The sequence below is a fragment of the Candoia aspera genome, chromosome 2, assembly GCF_035149785.1.
Source record: "Candoia aspera isolate rCanAsp1 chromosome 2, rCanAsp1.hap2, whole genome shotgun sequence".
Lineage (NCBI taxonomy): Eukaryota > Metazoa > Chordata > Lepidosauria > Squamata > Boidae > Candoia > Candoia aspera.
The window spans coordinates 225606767-225627857 of NC_086154.1; positions in this window are offsets into that span (position 1 = coordinate 225606767).

Genomic DNA, 21091 nt, shown 5'->3' on the forward strand with positions numbered 1-21091 from the left:
ATTAATTATAGACCACTAACAATATAGATGCCAGACTAGAAATATTCAGTACCATTCAACAGGAAGAGCTTCAGGTCCAGGGGCTTTTCCTGGTTTTATAAATTGAATTGTTTCTGTTTTGTTTTGTAGTCTCAATCGTTGCACCAGTTTATTTTTATCTTCCTCGGAAATCTTTTTCATTTCAATAAATCCCAGGAAATTAATTATGCATTGCTCAGTTACAGAAGTCCCTGATTTATATAACTGAGCATAAAAATCATAAAACTGGTAATTAGTAGATTCTGTCTCAATAAATAGCTATCCATCATTGGCCTGAATTCCAGATACAAAATTATGTTGCTTGTTTCAAACAATAAGGCAGGAACTTTCCAAATTTCTGACCTGATTTCCAGTAATTCTGATTAATACATTTCAGAGAATATTCAATTTGTCCTGAAGGTAATATCCCCAATTTAAGCTTTGCTGTTATAAATGTTTGATACGATTTGTCTATGGGGTTTCTTGCATACAACAAAAGTGAATCTTTAATAGTCTTTTCCAGGTGTATACAATTAAAGTCTCTGGACTATTTTTTCTTGCTAAAGTGAAAGGGTTAAAAGATCCCCACATGGATGTTTTAAATGCATCCCTGAGAATTAATGTATTGGTAGAGTCCAATTTATTTTAAAAAAGAACAAATTTCATTCTTGATATATTCTACAAAAGGACAATTTCTAGAATCTAGAAAAGTCTAGATTGACAAATTGGCAGAAATTATGGATACCAGGTGGATTCACCTCAGCTTCACTGCAAGAACTGCAGTGGAAGATTATACATCGCTGGCACTTGACTCCAGTTAGATTGGCACATATATATCAAAATTATTCATCCAAATATTGGAGAGGTTGTCATTTGTGGTGGTCATGTGATAAAGCTATACTCTTTGGGTGTAAAATTTTGGGGAGGATAAGTACCATTACTAAACAAAGAATTGAATGCTCCCCAGAGTTAGACTTACTGCATTTATGTAATGGTTTGTGGGAATGACCTTGAGAGGCAAGGGGAACATGCTGCCCCGGAAACGATCAGATAAAAGAGGGAGGAGCCCGCAGCTGCATAACTGGCACAGACAGAAACTTAGAAGGATCTGCCCTAATTTATCAGGCCATAAAAAGAGACAGCAGGAGATCTGTACTTTCAGACTTGCAAGATTCTGTTAATGTAGCCTTACAATAAAGTAGTATCAGCTCATCTTGTCGTGTTTTCTGTCTGGTCTACTGGGAGTCTGACAATTTATTTATAGGACCAAATTTCAAGCTTAAAAACAAAGAATTTATTATTTATTTAATTTTAGCAGCCAAAATAATAATTGCCCAACACTGGAAAACTCTAGATAACGCAAAGGCTTTCAGGTGGAGAAAATGGCAGACTAACATATCTCCAAGAATGGGGATGATGCTGAGGTGGAGATTAGTGGCTGGGTGATGAGCCCAGATCTGCGGAGCCTCGCTGGATAAAAGAGAAGCCAAGAGATTACCCACCTGTGCTCTGGAAGGCAGCTCCTCACAAGGAAACCCAAAGGTTCTGGAGGGAGCCTGGAACCAACTTGTGAGTAAATCACCAGGAGCCACGGAAAAAATATCAAGCTCATAGCCTCCTGCAGAGCCTGCATTAAGGGTATTGGGTTCACTCACAACTCTACTTTCTAGTGCACTTTGGATTACAAACGTTTAAAAGGTCATATACTGTAGATCAGCAGAACAATGAAACCTGGTGAGTTCTCCTTTGATCCGGGCAAGACTAAAGTAAAATTTAAAGAAATAATTATAAGGACTTAAAAGTAATAAACAGCAACAAGCTTACCAAGAGTTTGTATACAAAAGTTTAAAACAGATTAAGGGAACAGCTGAATTGGGACTATTGTTCATTTTAAAGTACTTTTTAATTAATTAATAAATAATACAAGGACTGTTTAAATTTTCTAAGAGGGACAACTGGATGATTCTGTTAAACAAAGAGATTGTGAGGAACGTAGGTTCAGTTATCCCAGTAGTAATAAGCCTCACTACAAGCCTCTTCTGATATAGGAAAGTTATTTTATTGAGATACAGTCCATTGTCCTACAAAGTCACTAGTGAATCAAATTCCCTTTCCCCCCTCATTAAGTCTGTTGGTTTTCCCGCCTCCTTTTTGAAATTGTATGCTTGCAGTGTTTCCTGGTTTTATGGCTCCATTCCCAGGCTCTGGTGGTTGAGATGTTACTTCAGATAAGAGTTTGCCACAATTCCGCTGTCTCTGCTTGTACTGTCTCCATTGCTAAGTGACAATCAGTCTTCACCCTCCCACTTATACAACCCATGGCAGTGGAGAAGTTCCAGAGGCTATTAACTATTGCTTCTGGGATGATCCTCTGAGACAGATAAGGGAAAGTTGTGAAAGGTCATGTGACTATAGGAGTACCAAGTGTCAAATGGAACCAAAGAGGTAAGGATGTAGAGGAAGGAGGAAAAAAAGCTTCTGTTTTATTTCCCCTTTCTGGATTATAAATTAAAGAGAAATGGCTACTACCAGGAAAACAGTGAAAACTGCAGAAGGGAGGATAGGATCATTAACAGAGCAAATAACAGAAAAAGGGATTACACCAGAGATTTTGCAAAGGATGTTTGAAGAATTGGGGAAGAATGTTACAGCATCAGTGACAGCATTGGTGACTGACTCTGTTAAGAGAGATCTGGTTACAGTTGAAGGGAGCATGGAGGGAAGATTTGCAAATATGGAAGAAAAGATGAATAAAAAATTTGAAGAATCTGTAATACAAATGAGTGGAGATTAAGGAAAATATTTCTATTTCCAAAATAGAAATTTTGGAAAATAAGGCAGAAATAATAAACCGAGAGATGGAAAAATATTTAAATAATGTAGCACTACTGGAGTTAAGAGAGAAATAATTCTGCTTGAGATTGAGAGCAGTTCCAGATGAACCTGATGAAGATATTAGGGAGAGGGTTGTTGAATTCTTAACAAAATGTTTTGGAATGGCATAAAGAAGATATGGATGCAGAAGTGGACAAAGTGTATAGAATTAATACAAGATATGCAAAACTAAGAAATGTACCAAGAGATACACTGGTGTACTTTGTCAGGAAGAAGACAAGAGACCAGGTTCTACCACAACATTTTTATATAAGCTAAGGATTAATGCCTTGTGTGGCACAGAGTGATAGGTGACAGTATTGCAACCAAAACTCTCCCCATGACCCAAGTTCTATCCCAGTGGAAACTGGATTCTCAGGAAGCCAGCTTAGGTCGGCTCAGCCTTCCATCCTTCCCATGTTGGTAAAATGAGTACCTAGCTTGCTGGGGAAGGTGATGACTGGTGAAGGCAATGGCAAACCACCCCGCTATAGTCTGTCAAGAAAACATCGCAAAAGCTGCGTCCCCCCAAAGGGTCAGACATGACTCAGTGCTTGCACAGGAGACCTTTCACCTTTCACAAGGATTAATAATGTAATGCTGCTTAAAGAAATACCTATCAGAATATTGCATAAGAAAAAAGACTCCTGACTGACAAACTTAAACAGAAAAAGATAGCATTTCATTGGGATAAATAGGAATGAGTGATTTTAACTTTCAAACAGCAGAGATTTCAACTTAACTCAGTTCAAAAGACAAGAGATTTCCTTGAAAAATTTAAAGAGGAATTGGAAGAGATGCAAGTGGATCCAAAGGAAGGAGCTCTGGGCAAATACAGCATAGGGTTATTTTATTTATTTCTAAGAAATAAATACAGGCAAAAGTGAACCTCACATAAAAGCTTTTGAACCTGAAGCAACTGTCAGCTGGGTAGCTATCCCATGGCATACTCTGTTCTCAGTAATCATCCCCCAAAAGGTGGAGATTAATAAGTGGAGTGCTGTCAATCTTTTTAACTTGACATATATGCTTGTAGTAGTTTATAATTTTGAGAAAAAGTAAAAGGGTATTTTAGAGCTTCTATCCAACTGAACATCTTGAATTAAATTAAAATCTCCAGCACAAATTATATATTGATGAGTTGCAGAATATACTTTAGAGAAACAGCTGTGAAATATTTCAGCAGTGTTCTTAACAGGACCATTATATAAGTAGTCCTCTCTTACCACCACAATTGGGACCGACAACTCTGTCGCTAAGCCGACAGGGTCACAAAGTGAAAAATTATGTGACCACACTCAATTTATGATGGCAGTTTGTTAATTCTGGCTGCAGTAGTTAAGCGAATCACAGTGAGTCATTAAGTGCAATGTCACATGACCATAACTTGCAACTTCCTGCCAGCTTCCCTATTGAGTTTGCTTGTCAGAAGCTGGCTGTGAAGGTCACAAATAGCTATCATTTGACCTTACTGTCCCCACTGCTCATCCTTCCAACCCTGGGAATAAAGACATAAGAGAATAGATTCATAGTAGCAATAACTATTAATGCGTTTTAAAAGGAGAAGGGAGATAAAAAACAAAAGATGATAAATGGCAAAGCTGTTACTAATCAGGTAAGCACAGAGCCTGTAAAATTCCACAGCAGCAGACTGCTTGTAAACATTTTGATCTCATCTCCAAGACAGAGCCTAAAGATTTATGGGTACAAGAAGAAAGAGTTAACTTTCTTGTTCCTGTGTGCACCAAATCAAAGTATTTTCTTGAAGCACTTGTAAAGGAAAATCTGGATAAATCATTATTTCATGTTCATGATATTTGAATTCAGTAGCTTCTCTTAAAAGTTGTAAAAGACAGCTTCTAGTGCTGGAATTCAGAAATTTAACATTTATAGGGGTAGATTTCCATGAGGGATTGCCACTTGCTCTTAGTCTGTAAGTGTCCATTATCTCAATTTTAAATCAACTGGCAGTGAGATTTCCTGAATGCATTCTTCCATGCAATTTATCACAGACTTCTGCTGCTCCACATCCAAAGGTAAGTTAATTATTGTTAAATTATTTTTGATGAGTTGGTGTATACTTTGAGCAGTTTAGTTTGTAGATTTGTAATGAATTTATCACAACAATCATGCTTTTCTTCTAAAGTTTTAATTCTTTTTTTAAATAAGAAATAACATTGATTCTCTTCAATGCTTCTAAATCTTTATCACATTTAAGAGTTTGAGCTTTCATGATTTTAAGGTCTCCGTGGATTCCAAATTTGCTAATTTCCAATTTTTTAAATTTACTGCACATTTGTTTAGAAATAAGCTGGTGTGTTACCATTAACTGAAAGCTCATTATCTGTTTTAAATGAAAAGATGGTACATCAGAAATTAATATAACTCTATCTAATCTATCCTCTCTATCTGGGATTTCCTCTCTCTCCATTATCTGGGGTGGAGCTTTTGGCTCAAAGGAATAGAGGAGGAGCCATTTTCTTCATTTCATAAGGTATTTCATTAACATATGTTATCTCCAAAGCAAACTGAAAGCATGTGGACACACATTACTCACCATTCAGCTATCTATATGAATGATTCCATCCACAGGTAAAAGAAAGGCAACTACCTGGACAGCCATAACTGGAAGTTGTGATTTTGTTTTTTTAATCTGGGTTTAAGGGCTTGTGTGAATAAGACCCAGCATTGCTTAACTAGGAACAAATGAAAGAATTGGTACCCCTGGAAATGGTCATGCCATCCATATCAAAAGGTGCTGCTGAGAAATAAAATAGGCCCAGCAATTATAGTGATGTCTGGATACAAGTTCTAATATTTGTTTGCCTCCTTATGGGGTGGGAGACCTTAACTGGAAGGATACTAAGCCCATTATTTTGTTCAGCAGCTGGTTCATTGGAAGAGAAAACTCCTTCCCCTTCTCTCCCTTGAAGAAAATATCTAAAAGAGGATAGTGAAATACAAATATTTCTACCAACTCTTTTCTGTACTGTTGGCTGCAGCCAGCCAAAATTTAATGTCACACAGTTCTATGAAGTTTGAATCCTTCAAGAAGAGCTTTGAATTGCTCTGCTGTGGAAGAACTTTACAATTATTAAAAATAAATCCTCTTCAGAAATCATGAATTTCAGAACAACTTGTTCCATATGTTTTCTCCTTGCATAAATACTCTTCTGGGTCCTGAAGGAAAATGGTAATAATGTCAAGAGATTATCTGGGTTTGAAAATTAGATAGATAAGACTGTGTTGTAATTGGTGAGAAAGCATCTAGTATGTCCAGATATGGAACACCCAAGGTGGAACTAATTATAATTATGTATATCTTCCATTAACTTTCAGCTGCTGTGGGCCTACGGTTGATGCACAGAATAGAGCTTGGGAAATCTCAGTTCTATAAAATACGGCAGGCATATGCTTACAGGAAGATTTATCAGGTGCCTTATGCAGGGATATTGCCCTTTCTTCCATCATTTAGGAAAGCAGCATCAGTGTGTTCCAATTTCAGGAAAGCTGGAATAAGTATTTCGTTCTTCCTTTTTGTTACTGAAGAGCAAATGGTATCTGTCTATGGCAACCCTCCACAAAACCAAGGACCCCGAAAATCAGAATCCTCGTTGGGAAATATGAGAGAAAAGCCTTGAGTACAGATTGTTATCTAATCTCTTCTTTCTAAACATCCTTTCCTGCTTGCCACAGCACTGTTCTAGGCTACTAATTACACACATACATCCAGCTTCTGATACAAACTCAAAGTATTTATTGCAGTTGTAAACCCTGAACTGTAGCAACATTAACATGTTACAGATTGCAAAATTTTGGCTTAGAGAATGAAACATTTTTCAGGTGATTCAGAAAGACAAAACACCAGCGCAAAAATAATTCAGGAATGGTTAGGTTCTGCAAAGAACAAGTTAGGCTGTTGTTTTCTTGATATAGCCCTTACTACCAGCTTAATTTGCTGAGTCATGTTGGCAGAGTGCTAGAAAGCATTTGGCCCAGGAGAGATCAGAAAAGTCACACACCAGGCATTTCTATAAAAATAATGTTATTTACAGAAAACAAACATATTTAAAGGCTGTTTGCTGAGAGGAGAGATTTCTCTCAGCTGCATATTCTCTGCAAGCCTACACAGAAGGGAAACTGAAACTAAAAGAAGTTCAGGCAAGTTCCTCCCTTAGGCAATGCAACCATTAACATGTGAAAAGGGGACAATTAAATTCAACCTCTTCACCCGGCCAAAATGATTAGTTACCATAGTAATCTTAATCTGTAGTAGAAAACATATTAACAAGTCACACTTCTTTCTTTCAAGCGAACACTAGACTTCCTTTGCTCCTTTCTTATTCATTTGTTTTTTAATGTATTTATTTATTATTAATTTTTCAAGATATAATTAAGACACATAATGCGACTTAACCGAGCCCTGCCACACACAGAAAGGAGCAAGGCAAGGATGTCCTTTGTCCTTTCTTCATTTGTGATGTGTTGCTGGACTCGGGGCCTTGCCTAGTTTACCCTCTGGATCAGCTGACCCCAACTGCAGCTGTGTCTCCTCAAGTGCACTCTCTTCAGCTAATTCCTGTGGGGCAGGATAAGACTCAGGTTGGTTAAGCTCTTCAGCTTCTGAATGTGAAGATCAGGCTGATCCCAAACAACACATTGGCCCTTTACTAATCATTTTTAAGGAAAATGCCCTTATGAAGGACATTTATGAATCTTCTATTTGAATCCCTGCCTACTGCTGATTTTTCCTTCTTTTCTGGATATAAAACTTCCCATGTGGACAACCTAGCACCTTGAAACAAACCTTGGAATGACAGTCATGAACAGCGATCTGCACAGCTCCAGTTGCCCTGGGTTGTGGTTGCAGATATTCTCCCACTCTGCCCATTTGCTGGACACTGTGCCTCCATGGCCATTTTTCTTCGGTTGTAAGAAAGGTTGGACATACCATCTTTCTTTCTTGATAGTAGAATACTATTAATACTGGACTCTCCGGAGATTATAGATCTGTCAGTCAGGAATCCCACTATTTGGTTTGTGTGTATATGGTATATGCTGGAGACATTATAAAATAGGGCAAGTGTAGAAAAGCATGCATACATGATGGATTGAGAGATGGGAGAGAAAACAGATTCTTTGTCTTACTAAAGGCAGTGTGTGTGGTAAATTGCCTTCAAGAGGAAGAAAAGAAAGTAGGATCCAGGAGCACAAGAGTTCTCTAACTTGAACTTCTCTGATTTGTATCTCAAATCAGCTCTTACAGTCACTCAGTTCTGGTTATTTTGTTTACTCCTCGGACAGAAAATCCTATGAAATGATTTCACAGATGCTATCATTGTCTTATTTAACTGCCAACTAGATGCCCCAGCAAGGGCTCAGTACCTCCAGACACTACTTGACAGAACCACATTTTGGGACTGTAACAAACAACTGTGTTACTTCCTTCAGGGCACAAATATGTATGTGGTCAATAGAACTGTTAAGTTTATAGTTAGGGCTGTCCAACTGAGAACACAATTTATAGAACACATTGGGGTGGCATGTAAAGGTGATGAATTCATCTAAACATATATTGTTTTTGTATTTTATTACTTGTTTTATTACATTTTACACTTTTATCTTACTCTTTTATCTGTTTTAACCCTACTGTATTTTATCATATTTTATCTCACCTTAGTATATTTTATCGTATCCTACTGCATTTTATCTGTTTTATGGTACTATATTTTATTGTGGCTGATGCCCAACTTTTTGATATGGTCAACTGACTAATAATAAAATTATATTACTACTACTACTAGAAGTTCTCAGATGATTTCTAGGTGGGAGCATCTATGAAAATGTTTCATTGGATTAGCAGTCTCTTTAGAGATTGATAATCTTGTTAGATTGAAGTCCAAACAATACACCTCTTCTCAGTCCCCACCTGAAGTGATTATTGAGGACCAAAGTATTCTGTGGATAAATCACAACAGGCTGTATACTTGAGGGTAAAAGTTACTGTAGGGCCTGATGGGCTTTGGTTTCTATTTGCTGCAATGCATTGGATGGCTAATGCTCATTCATACAAACTCGAAGACAAAGTTCATTAGAAAGCAGAAGAATTCAAAATAGAAATTATTTTGAGTGAGACCTCAGTAAGAGGAATCATAAGGATTCCAGGAAAGTAAAATAAAAAAGTAATGAATAATGTAGCAGTTAGCAAGCTTTGATACACATACCAATTTATAAATTCTATGCCTTAAATTTCATTATAATCCCACATCAATATATATGCATGGTCTTATTCACTTTAGACCACAGCTGGAGAAGAGGAAGATATTACATCTCTCTGTGATCATCCTTCCTGTTTTGGGGTTGGTAATCTTCACATGTGAACTTGTGGCATTTTATGGGCTAAAGGGAGTCTTTTGTAAGAATACTCCCTACAATTTTATGCATGCAGAGAGAACTATGAAACACATATTTGGGGGCATTACAATAGGGGATCTGCCCACCTTTTAAACTCTTGGCTTGAGCCAGGTTGATGCCTCCAAAACTTCTGCCTAAGTTAGCTATCTGTGTTTCATGCTTAAATTGGGGCTTTTCCCATTAACAATTTATCAGCAAACTGCACAGGAGTTGTGGGTAATTAGCAGACAGCCTGCATCCACCTTTTCTTTCCAGGAAAGCTGGCATGCAGGGCTGGCTGACCGATGCCACATCAAAAGAATTCATGAGTTGTCTTTTTGAACATGATCTATTGACTCTGTTGGAGTAAGCACATAACAAATAACAAATATTAAGACTTGAAACCCCACTCCTGCTGTATCACTTATTAAAGAGAGCAATTGGTGGTTGATTTTCCCACCAGTTGCTGATGCTGGGTGGGAGAGGGAAGGATGGCAGTGAATCACTGCCCTGAAACTACCCTCCGTTAAATTGTGTGAAGTGGGCTGTGGCCAGTGCAATTTATGCTGATACCCTTTCCTCCTGACTCAAGGATGGGAGGAAAGCATGCTGACATGGCCACAGGAAAGAACCTTCTATATGAGCTTGACTTTGCTAATGTGTTTTCAAAGATAGGGGAAAGTCATAGCTGCAGTGCCTCAGAGCTAGTGAAGATATTAATAAACAGGAAAGTGAATTGACTAAGACTCATAATGTACTCTATTTTTTCTTAAATATTACTTTTTATTATTATTTGCATTGCTCTTAAATAGTATGCAATTAAAATCTTTTATCTGTGCACATTGTAACTCTGTGTGGAATCAGAATAGCTGCTCATTGGTTTGAAATATCATTCTGTTATGACAGAACCAGTGACAGAATTTTACCCTGTCATGTCAATGGTGACCTTCATAATTATAGAATTCCAGTACTTATTCCTGAACAGGTGAAGTGATGCCTCTTTGCAACAGCATAAAGTTGTCAACTGAACTCTATTCCCAGCACATGAGCTAAACCTGAATGAAAGTCTATTTCAGTTTCATGCAGATTTCCACTTTATTTCATCCTGTTTCCACAGCACTTTTCTGGACATATAAAATATATCTAAAATAATTCACATTTATATTATCTCCTTACTATGCAATTTTTTTAAAAAAATCACTTCACTAATACATTAACTTTTTTTCTGAAAAAAAATATATACATACATACACTATGTATGTATGTGTGTGTATACATGTATGTTTGTGTGTATGTATGTTTGTGTGTGTATATATGTGTGTGTGTGTATAAATAAATAAATAAAATCAGGTAAATTCATCATGAAATTTAGAAAAAGGAAATTTTGCTTTAGAAATAGGAATTGAATAACTTTGTATTAAAATGTGATCTCCCCCCTCAGACCATTGATCTATCAAATGAAATACTAGAGCTTTCTGTATCTGCCCCAAGAAGCATATGGTCCTTTAAACAAACAATGTAGATTTCCAGCTACCAGAATATTTTAATTATCATGCATGCTTCTATCAGAATTTGCATCTAGCCTGGTTGTTTATTCCACTGAATCATAATGGTTAGTCTCTAATCTACTTGTCACTTTATCGAACATTTGCTCATCAATGTGTTGACTACTTCGGTCAGTTTGCATTTTCTAATAATTAGTGCATTTGCTTTTGCCTTCTGAAGATAATGCTGAATTTAGATGGTCTTGGACACATTGTGATGGTTATTTATGCATATCTTGAAACAGGTAAGATATTTGGTATGACTTTAACAGTGTTGGCTAAGGAGAGAGATGCAGTGAAACTGAATTTGTGATGTTTTCTTAAAAGGAGAAATCCTAAAACTCAAGTTGGATGCTCTTCAATCCTTTGTCTGTGAGGTCACACAATGAGTTCCTCAGGATAAACTGGGTGGTAGAGTAGTTAAGGAGTGAGACTAGGACTAGAAAATCGAGCTTCATGTCACCACTCATCCATAGTGTATACCAGGTCATCTTTCACTCTGATTCTGAGGTATCACAAGGTTGTTTTGAGAATAAAATACACTATAATGAACTCCCTTAGGTAAATCACAGTGAAAATGAATGTAAACGTAAATGAATGTAATCAATAAATGAAGGACAATGAAATCAACATATACTGTACTCTAGGCCACATTGTTTATCAATTTATATCCCATTTTTCTTTTTACCTAGCACATACAAACCAGTAAAAACAATAACAAAACTGGAGTTAAAAAAATATAAAAGATCAAATAAATATCACTGTCATAGCAGCACCATAGGGTTCAACCTCCTTCTCCAAATACTTGGCTGTAACAACCCACTATAATCAGTAAGGAAGTCTCATTGGTTATCACTGGTCTAATTTAAGTATGAGTCTGGATCCAGCCCTACATTCTGGCACAAACATTAGTTCCATATTGTATTTTTTAGCCTACTTCTGAGGATGGTTTTGCCTCCTAAATGTCAGTCGATTCAAAAGAGAGAGGGAGGGAGAAGAAAGGCAGGTCCTCTCATCAGGTTTACTTTTTCGTAAAGCGAAAAAACAAAAAAACAAAAAGGAATGGGAGTATAGGAAAAATTGAGGAGAAAAGCCACTTCTTTATTTATTTGCAGTTCAGGCCAGGCTTATATCTCTTTGCTGTGATTCTGGATTTACTAGCAGTTATTGTACCTTGATTCTCTCTGTCAATAGATAAAGCTAGAGTTGGTTGCACTTTTCCAGTCCCTGGCAAGAAAAAAGAAACAAAGGAAAGCAAACCCCTTACAGGTATTCCTTGGATCATTATATGGCTTTCCTCATGCCAAGACGATCCTCCTGGGAGACAAGAGCTGCAGCCTCCTAGACCAGAATGTGCTGCTCAGTTTGGCTTCTTATTGAGTTGGGTTCTTACTGAGTAAAAGCTACTGTAATTAAAGGGGTCTTGCCCAATAGATAAAATGTTAGCTCCAATAAAGTTGAAAGGATTGTAACTTTGTTGAAGCTTCTGGTCTGGGATCCTTGCAGGAAAGATGCAGGGATGATGATGAGATGAGTTCCTGTGCCTTCTAGAGCAGTGGAATTATCCAGGATCAGTGCAAAGGGATTTTTTTTTTCCACTTTGTATCCTCCCCTGGTTCTCCAGACATAGAAAATCTAACCCTAGTGCTGTGACAATGCCTCCCTATTCCCAGCAGATTTAGAAGCCTCCCATTCCCTGTGAGCTTCTCCATGGTGGCAATTGACCCATGGAGCATGTTTTCTCTCCAGAAATTTAATTCACTTTTCACTTTTTATTTGCTGACTCCAGATGTAGGCTTTCCAGTCAGAAGTTGTTTTAATGGCTTGAATCCAGATCAACATCTATATCTTCCCAAACCTTCCCCTTCCAGCAGCTCTCACAATCCCCCTGCCCTCTATTTTGACAGCTGGACTAGTGTGCTAAACAATGTGGACTGTAACATTGGGGAACTGTTACAGAAAGGGTGGTAAGGGTTGTCTGAACTAGATTTTCAGGGGAAAAAAAAGAAGTTCCCTTTTCCATCAACTGTCATGCTACAGGGCTCTTGATTCAGCAAAAACATGATGAGAGGCCCTTGCCGTATACGAGTGGGTAAGGAAATCAGTTTCTATGTCTCCACTTATCTTGATCCAACTCATTATGTTCTTATAATTTTTTTAGTATGTTTATTGCAAACTACTTTGTGAAAGATTATTGTTATTACAAAATGTTCTACATTTTTAAAATGACTTTATTTTTTGGTATGGTTCTATTAGCATTTTTGTTCCTGCTACCACTTTCTGTTTTTCTTATTGACTGAATAATTTCATTGTTTTGATGGTGTTAATTATTTTAATTTCTCCCTTTTTAACTGCTGTGATTTCTTGCTTGCAAAAGAAGATATAAATCCTTCAAATAACAATAAATAAATAACCATACACCTCATTTAACAATTGAAACAAATAGGAAAGCAGATTAAGAAGGGCTTTATTTCTTGAAAAATAATATGGATAAAATATGAACTGGAAGTAACCACGAAAAAAACATATTGGCTTCCTTATGTTGCTATTTAACAGTGGAGGCTGTCCTGAACATCCAAACCTCCCTGCATAACACACTTCACACTCCTTTTTTGTGCTAGTCAATACTACTTTATTTTAAGCCACCTGTTCATAAGGTATAGAGTGCAGAAATTCTAGTTTAAAGGAAAACATTTTTTTAAAAAAATACATAATTGGGAAAGGGTTGTATAGGAGAAATATGAAGCAATTCTTCTGTTTAATTTGTATTTGCACAGTGCACTTTATAGGTATGTCAACTAATTTCTAGTGGGTATCCTACTATAAATGTGTCCAGCAGAAGCTGTTGTTTGAAATCGTTGAGGCAATTTATACTATAGAGGGAAAATATAATTAAAGCTGGTGTCAAATGACAAAATGTCTTTCTAAATTCTATGTTCTTTTCATCTTCTCTAATGGAGAATTATTTCTTTGAAAAGAACTTTAAATTGTTTGTGTACATGGATGTATCTGAGCTTGCACAGTATTATATCTTGATATTAGTTCTGGTTTTATACTTAGAATCGGACTTAACAAAAATGAGGGTTGTACCACAGCTTCAAAGGATAAGAAATACAGGGGTAGCTGGTAGAAGCTGGTAGCTGGTCATTGGATGAGTTGGAAAATGCTACTGTACACTACATATGCAACTGCATATCACTATTTCTTCATACTATCTCTTTAGTTATACAAAGACAAGCAGAAAATAATGGAGGTAAGCTCAGTCCTAGACTCATTGATCCTGTATCTGATTATCAAAACAGAACAACAGCTTGAATTCTGCACAATCCCAAGGCTGGAACATAAGGAACTCTTTTATAGCAGCTCACACTATTAGTCCAACTTGTCCTGTATTGTCCAGACTAGTATTTTTCAAGCTCAGCAACTTTAAGATGTGTGAACTTCACCTCCTAGAATTCCACACATCTTAAAGTTGCTGAAGTTGGGAAACACTGGTCTAGACTAGGAATTTTCAATTCTTTTTCAGGATGCAGAACCTGCTAGTTAAAAAAAAATATATCCCAGAAGCCCTGTCAAGAGTCAATATTCTAATGATATAATGGCAATATAATCACACTTGTTGTAAATTTATTTATGCAAATTTATGTATTAAAGTTAATTGGTTTTGTTTCCCTTAGTTTCTCATGGAACTCCATCAAGTTCTCACAGAACCCAGTTTGAAAAACCCTGGTCTAGACTTCAGTGCTCATGAATTAACTTCTGACATTAGATTACATATTTAATCTAGAGCTGTTTCCAGTACTTTGAATTACAGGATTATAAAATGTTATTCTTTATAAATTGGTTTGGCACTTTGAATCAAACATAGTGATTGACTATGTGGACAGTTTACTATCCCTCCGTCTGTTTTTTTCTGACAGCTAAGTTTGGATTCTAAGTTCTTTGGTGCTATAAAGGATTGGCTGCAGCAGGATCATATTTCACTACAGTCTATGGTCAGGGTCTTTGGAACAAGCAATAAGATTAGAAGAAGTGCTTTGGACCTCTTTATTATTCATTAAAGCAACCATATCTTTTTTCAGGCTTCCGCAGGCCTGAAAAAAAATGCATTTGTTTAGATTAGTAGCAGAGTGGAAGTGTGTTCATGCATCATCTAAAGTACTTCTAACAAGTAGTTTTTAGAGCATGCAAAATACAAGAAGTGAGTAATTTCCCCAAATCCCACATGGAAAAGCCTCAATCTACTATATGGCTCTGAAATGATCAGAGAGTTCAATATATTCCATTCAAGGCAACAAAATTAATTACCTAAAATATAATCCCAAGATTACTACACTGTTTTGGACTTCTCAATATACTCTGGTTTAGAGAACCTCTGACATCAATGGACAAAATATTACATTGACAAAAGATGCAATGAGAAGAAAGGAAGAGCATGAATGAATAGTGTACCCCCTGTCTCTGAGGATCATCAAATTACCCTGTCTAGAGTTCCCTTTTACAAAGTCTAAGTTAAGAAAAAAACAATTTTACATTGATTTATAGATAATCAATAAATGGAAGAAAGCATACTATTGAAAGAAACAAAAGAACTTACAACCGACATACAAACATGTAAGCAAGGGAAAAATTTGCTGCAGAGATAAATGCTCAAAAGAAAACCAGGAAAATGGACTTAGATTAACTACATGGAGCCAACTCATTCCTGGATCGTACAGTTCTATATTGCGTTCTAATCCATTTATGCCAGCAAATACCATTCAGAAACACCTATAAATACGTTAAGCTAAATTTCTAGAACAGCCAAAAGTTGAAGATGGGAAATTTAGACAAGAAACTGGTGTTAAATCTCAAACATTTGCATATTAAAATGAATCTTATATATTCATTATATATTCATTGATAGAACATTGTCACACATTTCACTATGAGTCCTCTGCTTCCATTTCATAGGCTACCAGATCTGAGATGCAAAGACTCACTTAGAGTCTTCTGTATCTTTTTGTTTCCATCTACTTGTCATCTAGATTTTTGCAGTCCAGATATGATTGTCCTAAATATGGTTCTTAAAAGTTTTAATGTAAAGGTCATGGAAGACTGACCAGGATCCACATCCTATGTGCAAATATGCTGTAATATGGCATAGAACTTCAGCAAAGGATCGTTACCTTATCGTGGTGCTGGAGCTTGAGCACTTCAATGATGCCATGAGCTAAACCATGAAGGGCCACCCAAGACGGGAAGGTCATGACAGAGAGGTCAGACTAAATGTGATCCCTGGGGAAGGTAATGGCAACCCACCCCAGTATTCTTGCCATGAAAACTAAATGGATCAGTACAACCAGAGATATGTCGGTATATCATCAGAAGATGAGACCCCCAGGTCGGAAGATGGTCAAAATGCTACTAGGGAGGAACAGAGGATGAGTTCAACTAGCCCCAGACGTGATGACGCAGCTAGCTCAAAGCCGAAAGGACGGTTAGCGGCCAACGGTCCTGGTGGTGAACGGCGAATCCGATGTTCTAAGGATCAACATGCCATTGGAAGCTGGAATGTAAGATCTCTGAGCCAGGACAAATTGGATGTGGTTATTGGTGAGATGTCAAGATTAAAGATAGACATTTTGGGCATCAGTGAACTGAAATGGACTGGAATGGGCCACTTCACATCAAATGACCACCAGATCTACTACTGTGGACAAGAGGACCACAGAAGAAATGGAGTAGCCTTCATAATTAATAGTAAAGTGGCTAAAGCAGTGCTTGGATACAATCCAAAAAACAATAGAATGACCTCAATTTGAATTCAGGGCAAGCCATCTAACATCACAGTGATCCAAATATACGCCCCAACCACAAATGCTGAAGAAGCTGAAGTAGAGCAGTTCTATGAGGATCTGCAGCACCTACTGGACAACACGCCTAAAAGAGATGTTATTTTCATCACGGGAGACTGGAATGCTAAGGTGGGCAGTCAAATGACACCTGGAATTACAGGTAAGCATGGCCTGGGAGAACAAAATGAAGCAGGACATAGGCTGATAGAATTTTGCCAAAACAACTCACTCTGCAAAGCGAACACTCTCTTCCAACAACCTAAGAGACAGCTTTATACATGGACTTCACCAGATGGACAACACCGAAATCAGATTGACTACATCCTTTGCAGCCAAAGGTGGCAGTCATCTATATAGTCGGTAAAAACAAGGCCTGGAGCTGACTGTAGTTCAGATCACGAACTTCTTCTTGCACAATTTAGGATCAGACTAAAGAGATTAGGGAAGACCCACAGATCAGCTAGATATGAGCTCACTAATATCCCTCAGGAATATGCAGTGGAGGTAAAGAATTGATTTAAGGGACTGGACTTAGTAGATAGGGTCCCGGAAGAACTCTGGACAGAAGTTCACAGCATTGTTCAGGAGGCGGCAACAAAATACATCCCAAAGAAAGAGAAAACCAAGAAGGCAAAGTGGCTGTCTGCTGAGACACTAGAAGTAGCCCAAGAAAGAAGGAAAGCAAAAGGCAACAGTGATAGGGGGAGATATGCCCAATTAAATGCAAAATTCCAGAGGTTAGCCAGAAGAGATAAGGAATTATTTTTAAACAAGCAATGCATGGAAGTGGAAGAAGACAATAGAATAGGAAGGACAAGAGACCTCTTCCAGAAAATTAGAAACATTGGAGGTAAATTCCAGGCAAAAATGGGTATGATCAAAAACAAAGATGGCAAGGACCTAACAGAAGAAGAAGAGATCAAGAAAAGGTGGCAAGAATATACGGAAGATCTGTATAGGAAGGATAACAATATCAGGGATAGCTTTGACGGTGTGGTCAGTGAGCTAGAGCCAGACATCCTGAAGAGTGAGGTTGAACGGGCCTCAAGAAGCATTGCTAATAACAAGGGAGCAGGAGATGACGGCATCCCAGCTGAACTGTTCAAAATCTTGCAAGGTGATGCTGTCAAGGTAATGCATGCTATATGCCAGCAAATTTGGAAAACACAGGAATGGCCATCAGATTGGAAAAAATCAACTTACATCCCCATACCAAAAAAGGGAAACACTAAAGAATGTTCAAACTATCGAACAGTGGCACTCATTTCACATGCCAGTAAGGTAATGCTCAAGGTCCTGCAAGGTAGACTTCAGCAATTCATGGAGTGAGAATTGCCAGATGTACAAGCTGGGTTTAGAAAAGGCAGAGGAACTAGGGACCAAATTGCCAATATCCGCTGGATAATGGAAAAAGCCAGGGAGTTTCAGAAAAACATCTATTTATAGTCTTTTATTGACTATTCTAAAGCCTTTGACTGTGTGAACCATAACAAATTGTGGCAAGTTCTTAGCGGTATGGGGATACCAAGTCATCTTGTCTGCCTCCTGAAGAATCTGTACAACGACCAAGTAGCAACAGTAAGAAGAGACCACGGAACAACGGACTGGTTTAAGATTGGGAATGGAGTACGGCAGGGCTGTATACTCTCACCCTACCTATTCAACTTGTACGCAGAACACATCATGCGACATGCTGGGCTTGAGGAATCCAAGGCTGGAGTTAAAATCGCTGGAAGAAACATTAACAATCTCAGATATGCAGATGATACCACTTTGATGGCTGAAAGCAAAGAGGAACTGAGGAGCCTTATGATGAAGGTGAAAGAAGAAAGTGCAAAAGCTGGCTTGCAACTAAACCTCAAAAAAACCAAGATTATGGCAACCAGCTTGATCGATAACTGGCAAATAGAGGGAGAAAATGTAGAAGCAGTGAAAGACTTTGTATTTCTAGGTGCGAAGATTACTGCAGATGCTGACTGCAGTCAGGAAATCAGAAGACGCTTAATCCTTGGGAGAAGAGCAATGACAAATCTCGATAAAATAGTTAAGAGCAGAGACATCACACTGACAACAAAGGTCCGCATTGTTAAAGCAATGGTGTTTCCCGTAGTAACATATGGCTGTGAGAGCTGGACCATAAGGAAGGCTGAGTGAAGGAAGATCGATGCCTTGGAACTGTGGTGTTGGAGGAAAATTCTGAGAGTGCCTTGGACTGCAAGAAGATCAAACCAGTCCATACTCCAGGAAATAAAGCCAGACTGCTCACTTGAGCGAATGATATTCAAGGCAAAACTGAAATACTTTGGCCACACAATGAGAAGACAGGACACCCTGGAGAAGATGCTGATGCTAGGAAGAGTGGAGGGCAAAAGGAAGAGGGGCCGACCAAGGGCAAGGTGGATGGATGATATTCTAGAGGTGACGGACTCGTCCCTGGAGGAGCTGGGGGTGTTGACGACCGATAGGAAGCTCTGGCATGGGCTGGTCCATGAAGTCACGAAGAGTCGGAAGCGACTGAATGAATAAACAACAACAACAATGGCATAGATGGACTAATTCACACAATATGCTAATACAGTAGAATAGCATTGCCCCAAGGATTAGATCAGCTAAACCCTATTAAGATTTAGGAAGCCCATTGTTTTGTATTGTTTTAATCTTTGTTGCTCATATGGAGTGTGCATTGTTTAGAGTTGGTGAAGATTAAAGTAGATTATAAATTTGAGTAATATATAATCATACAAAGGCTAAATTCCCACAACTTGCTTAACCATTAACTACCTAATCTCATTTTTAGCCTAACATGCAGTGGAAACACAACCAGAATCTAACATTTTAATTAGCAGATTTTACAGGGTAGAATCTCCAGTCATTTAGTAACATACAAACATTTATGTCAAACTTCCAGTCCAGCGCAGAATTCTAGGTAGCCGTATGCACTTCTCTCTGTCTGCCTAAAACCCTGAATCCTGAATAACTGAACCTAATTTGGTTGTGAATATATCACCAGATGCTGGGCTTAGTCATGCCTTAGCAAAGTAGCTACGTAGGGCCTGCAATAATCTGGATTACCATTAGCTGACAGCAAAGAGATTCAGAACAGTATTTCTTTAATTAGCTGATATGCCATTTTCTTTATAAAATCACAGTACAGTTTATAGCTTCTAAAAATAAACTATAAATAATTTATTTCCCAGTTTCTATTAATCAAAACAGAATAATCACTGAGCTTTAGCTGATTTCTTCATTTTGAGGTACTTTGCAGTCTCCTGAGCATCCATTCATCCCTACAAAGATTCTATAGTACCTAAGAAATATAAATCCTTCTGCCAAACACCATTCTATCATCTGTGCAATGAAAGAGTGCAGTTCTGTTTATTTGGCCATTGCCTTGTTAGTAACAGCAACATTTTTAAGTCACTTTCTTTGTCTGAGCTCTTCTTTTGGCATTCTTATAGTCATTAGAAGCCAAATATTTTTTTTTTTAGTTTTCTTACTGTATTTCTACTTGATCCATACGAACCAGTGATTACTATGTTTTATCTTTATTGATACACATTGTGATTACACCTCAGATAAGGTAATGCTCCAGAAACATTGGGTATGTTCATATGAGATCCATGAGCCATTTCAGATGATAAAAAATGTACTGTTTTATTGAATTCAAGCCAGACCATTAACTTCGTATTGCATAAAACCACTAGGTTAGAAGTTTTAATTGAATGGGCTTGTACATTCTTTCCCTTTTAAAATTTTATTTTCAGTAGTGTTAGCTTTTTATCATATTTTTGAAACATCGAAGCAAAATTTAACTGCAGCACTATCCCTATATTCAAATGTTAAACAGCTCAAACTCTTCCGGAAGAAGTAGTTCACTTTTGTAAGAGGAATAATTCATGTCAATAAATGCATACTATGAGATTACAAAGATTCATTGGATTTCCCATCTCTTCTTATTCTGCAAAAAGCAACTATTTGAGGAGGCAGTGTGGAATATATATTGTGGCACTGGGGGAGGAAGCTCTTGAACCTTTGTCTCCTTCCTTCTCCGCAATTTTTCTGATGAAAATCTTCCCTTCCCAAAATTGCCTTTAAGGAAAATGTATAGGCAGGTTTTTACTATCAGGGCATGCAGCAACTTCAGTTGTTTTTTTTAGTTAGAAAGAATATTTTGTTTAAGTTATGGTTGCATATAATTTTTCAGGAGTGAGGACATCTTCCCAATAGGATGAGAGTGTTATATCCACATATTATAGGCACCACTAAAATGTATCTGTGCACTTTTACTTTGCAGAAAGGCCAAAGAATTTAACAGCCCTAACACACAAGTGTTACATTCAAGCTTCAAACAGGAAGGACCATGAACTCTAACATAATTTGAAGCATATTTTTTGGGGAAAGAAGGAAGGGAGGGAGAAAAATGAG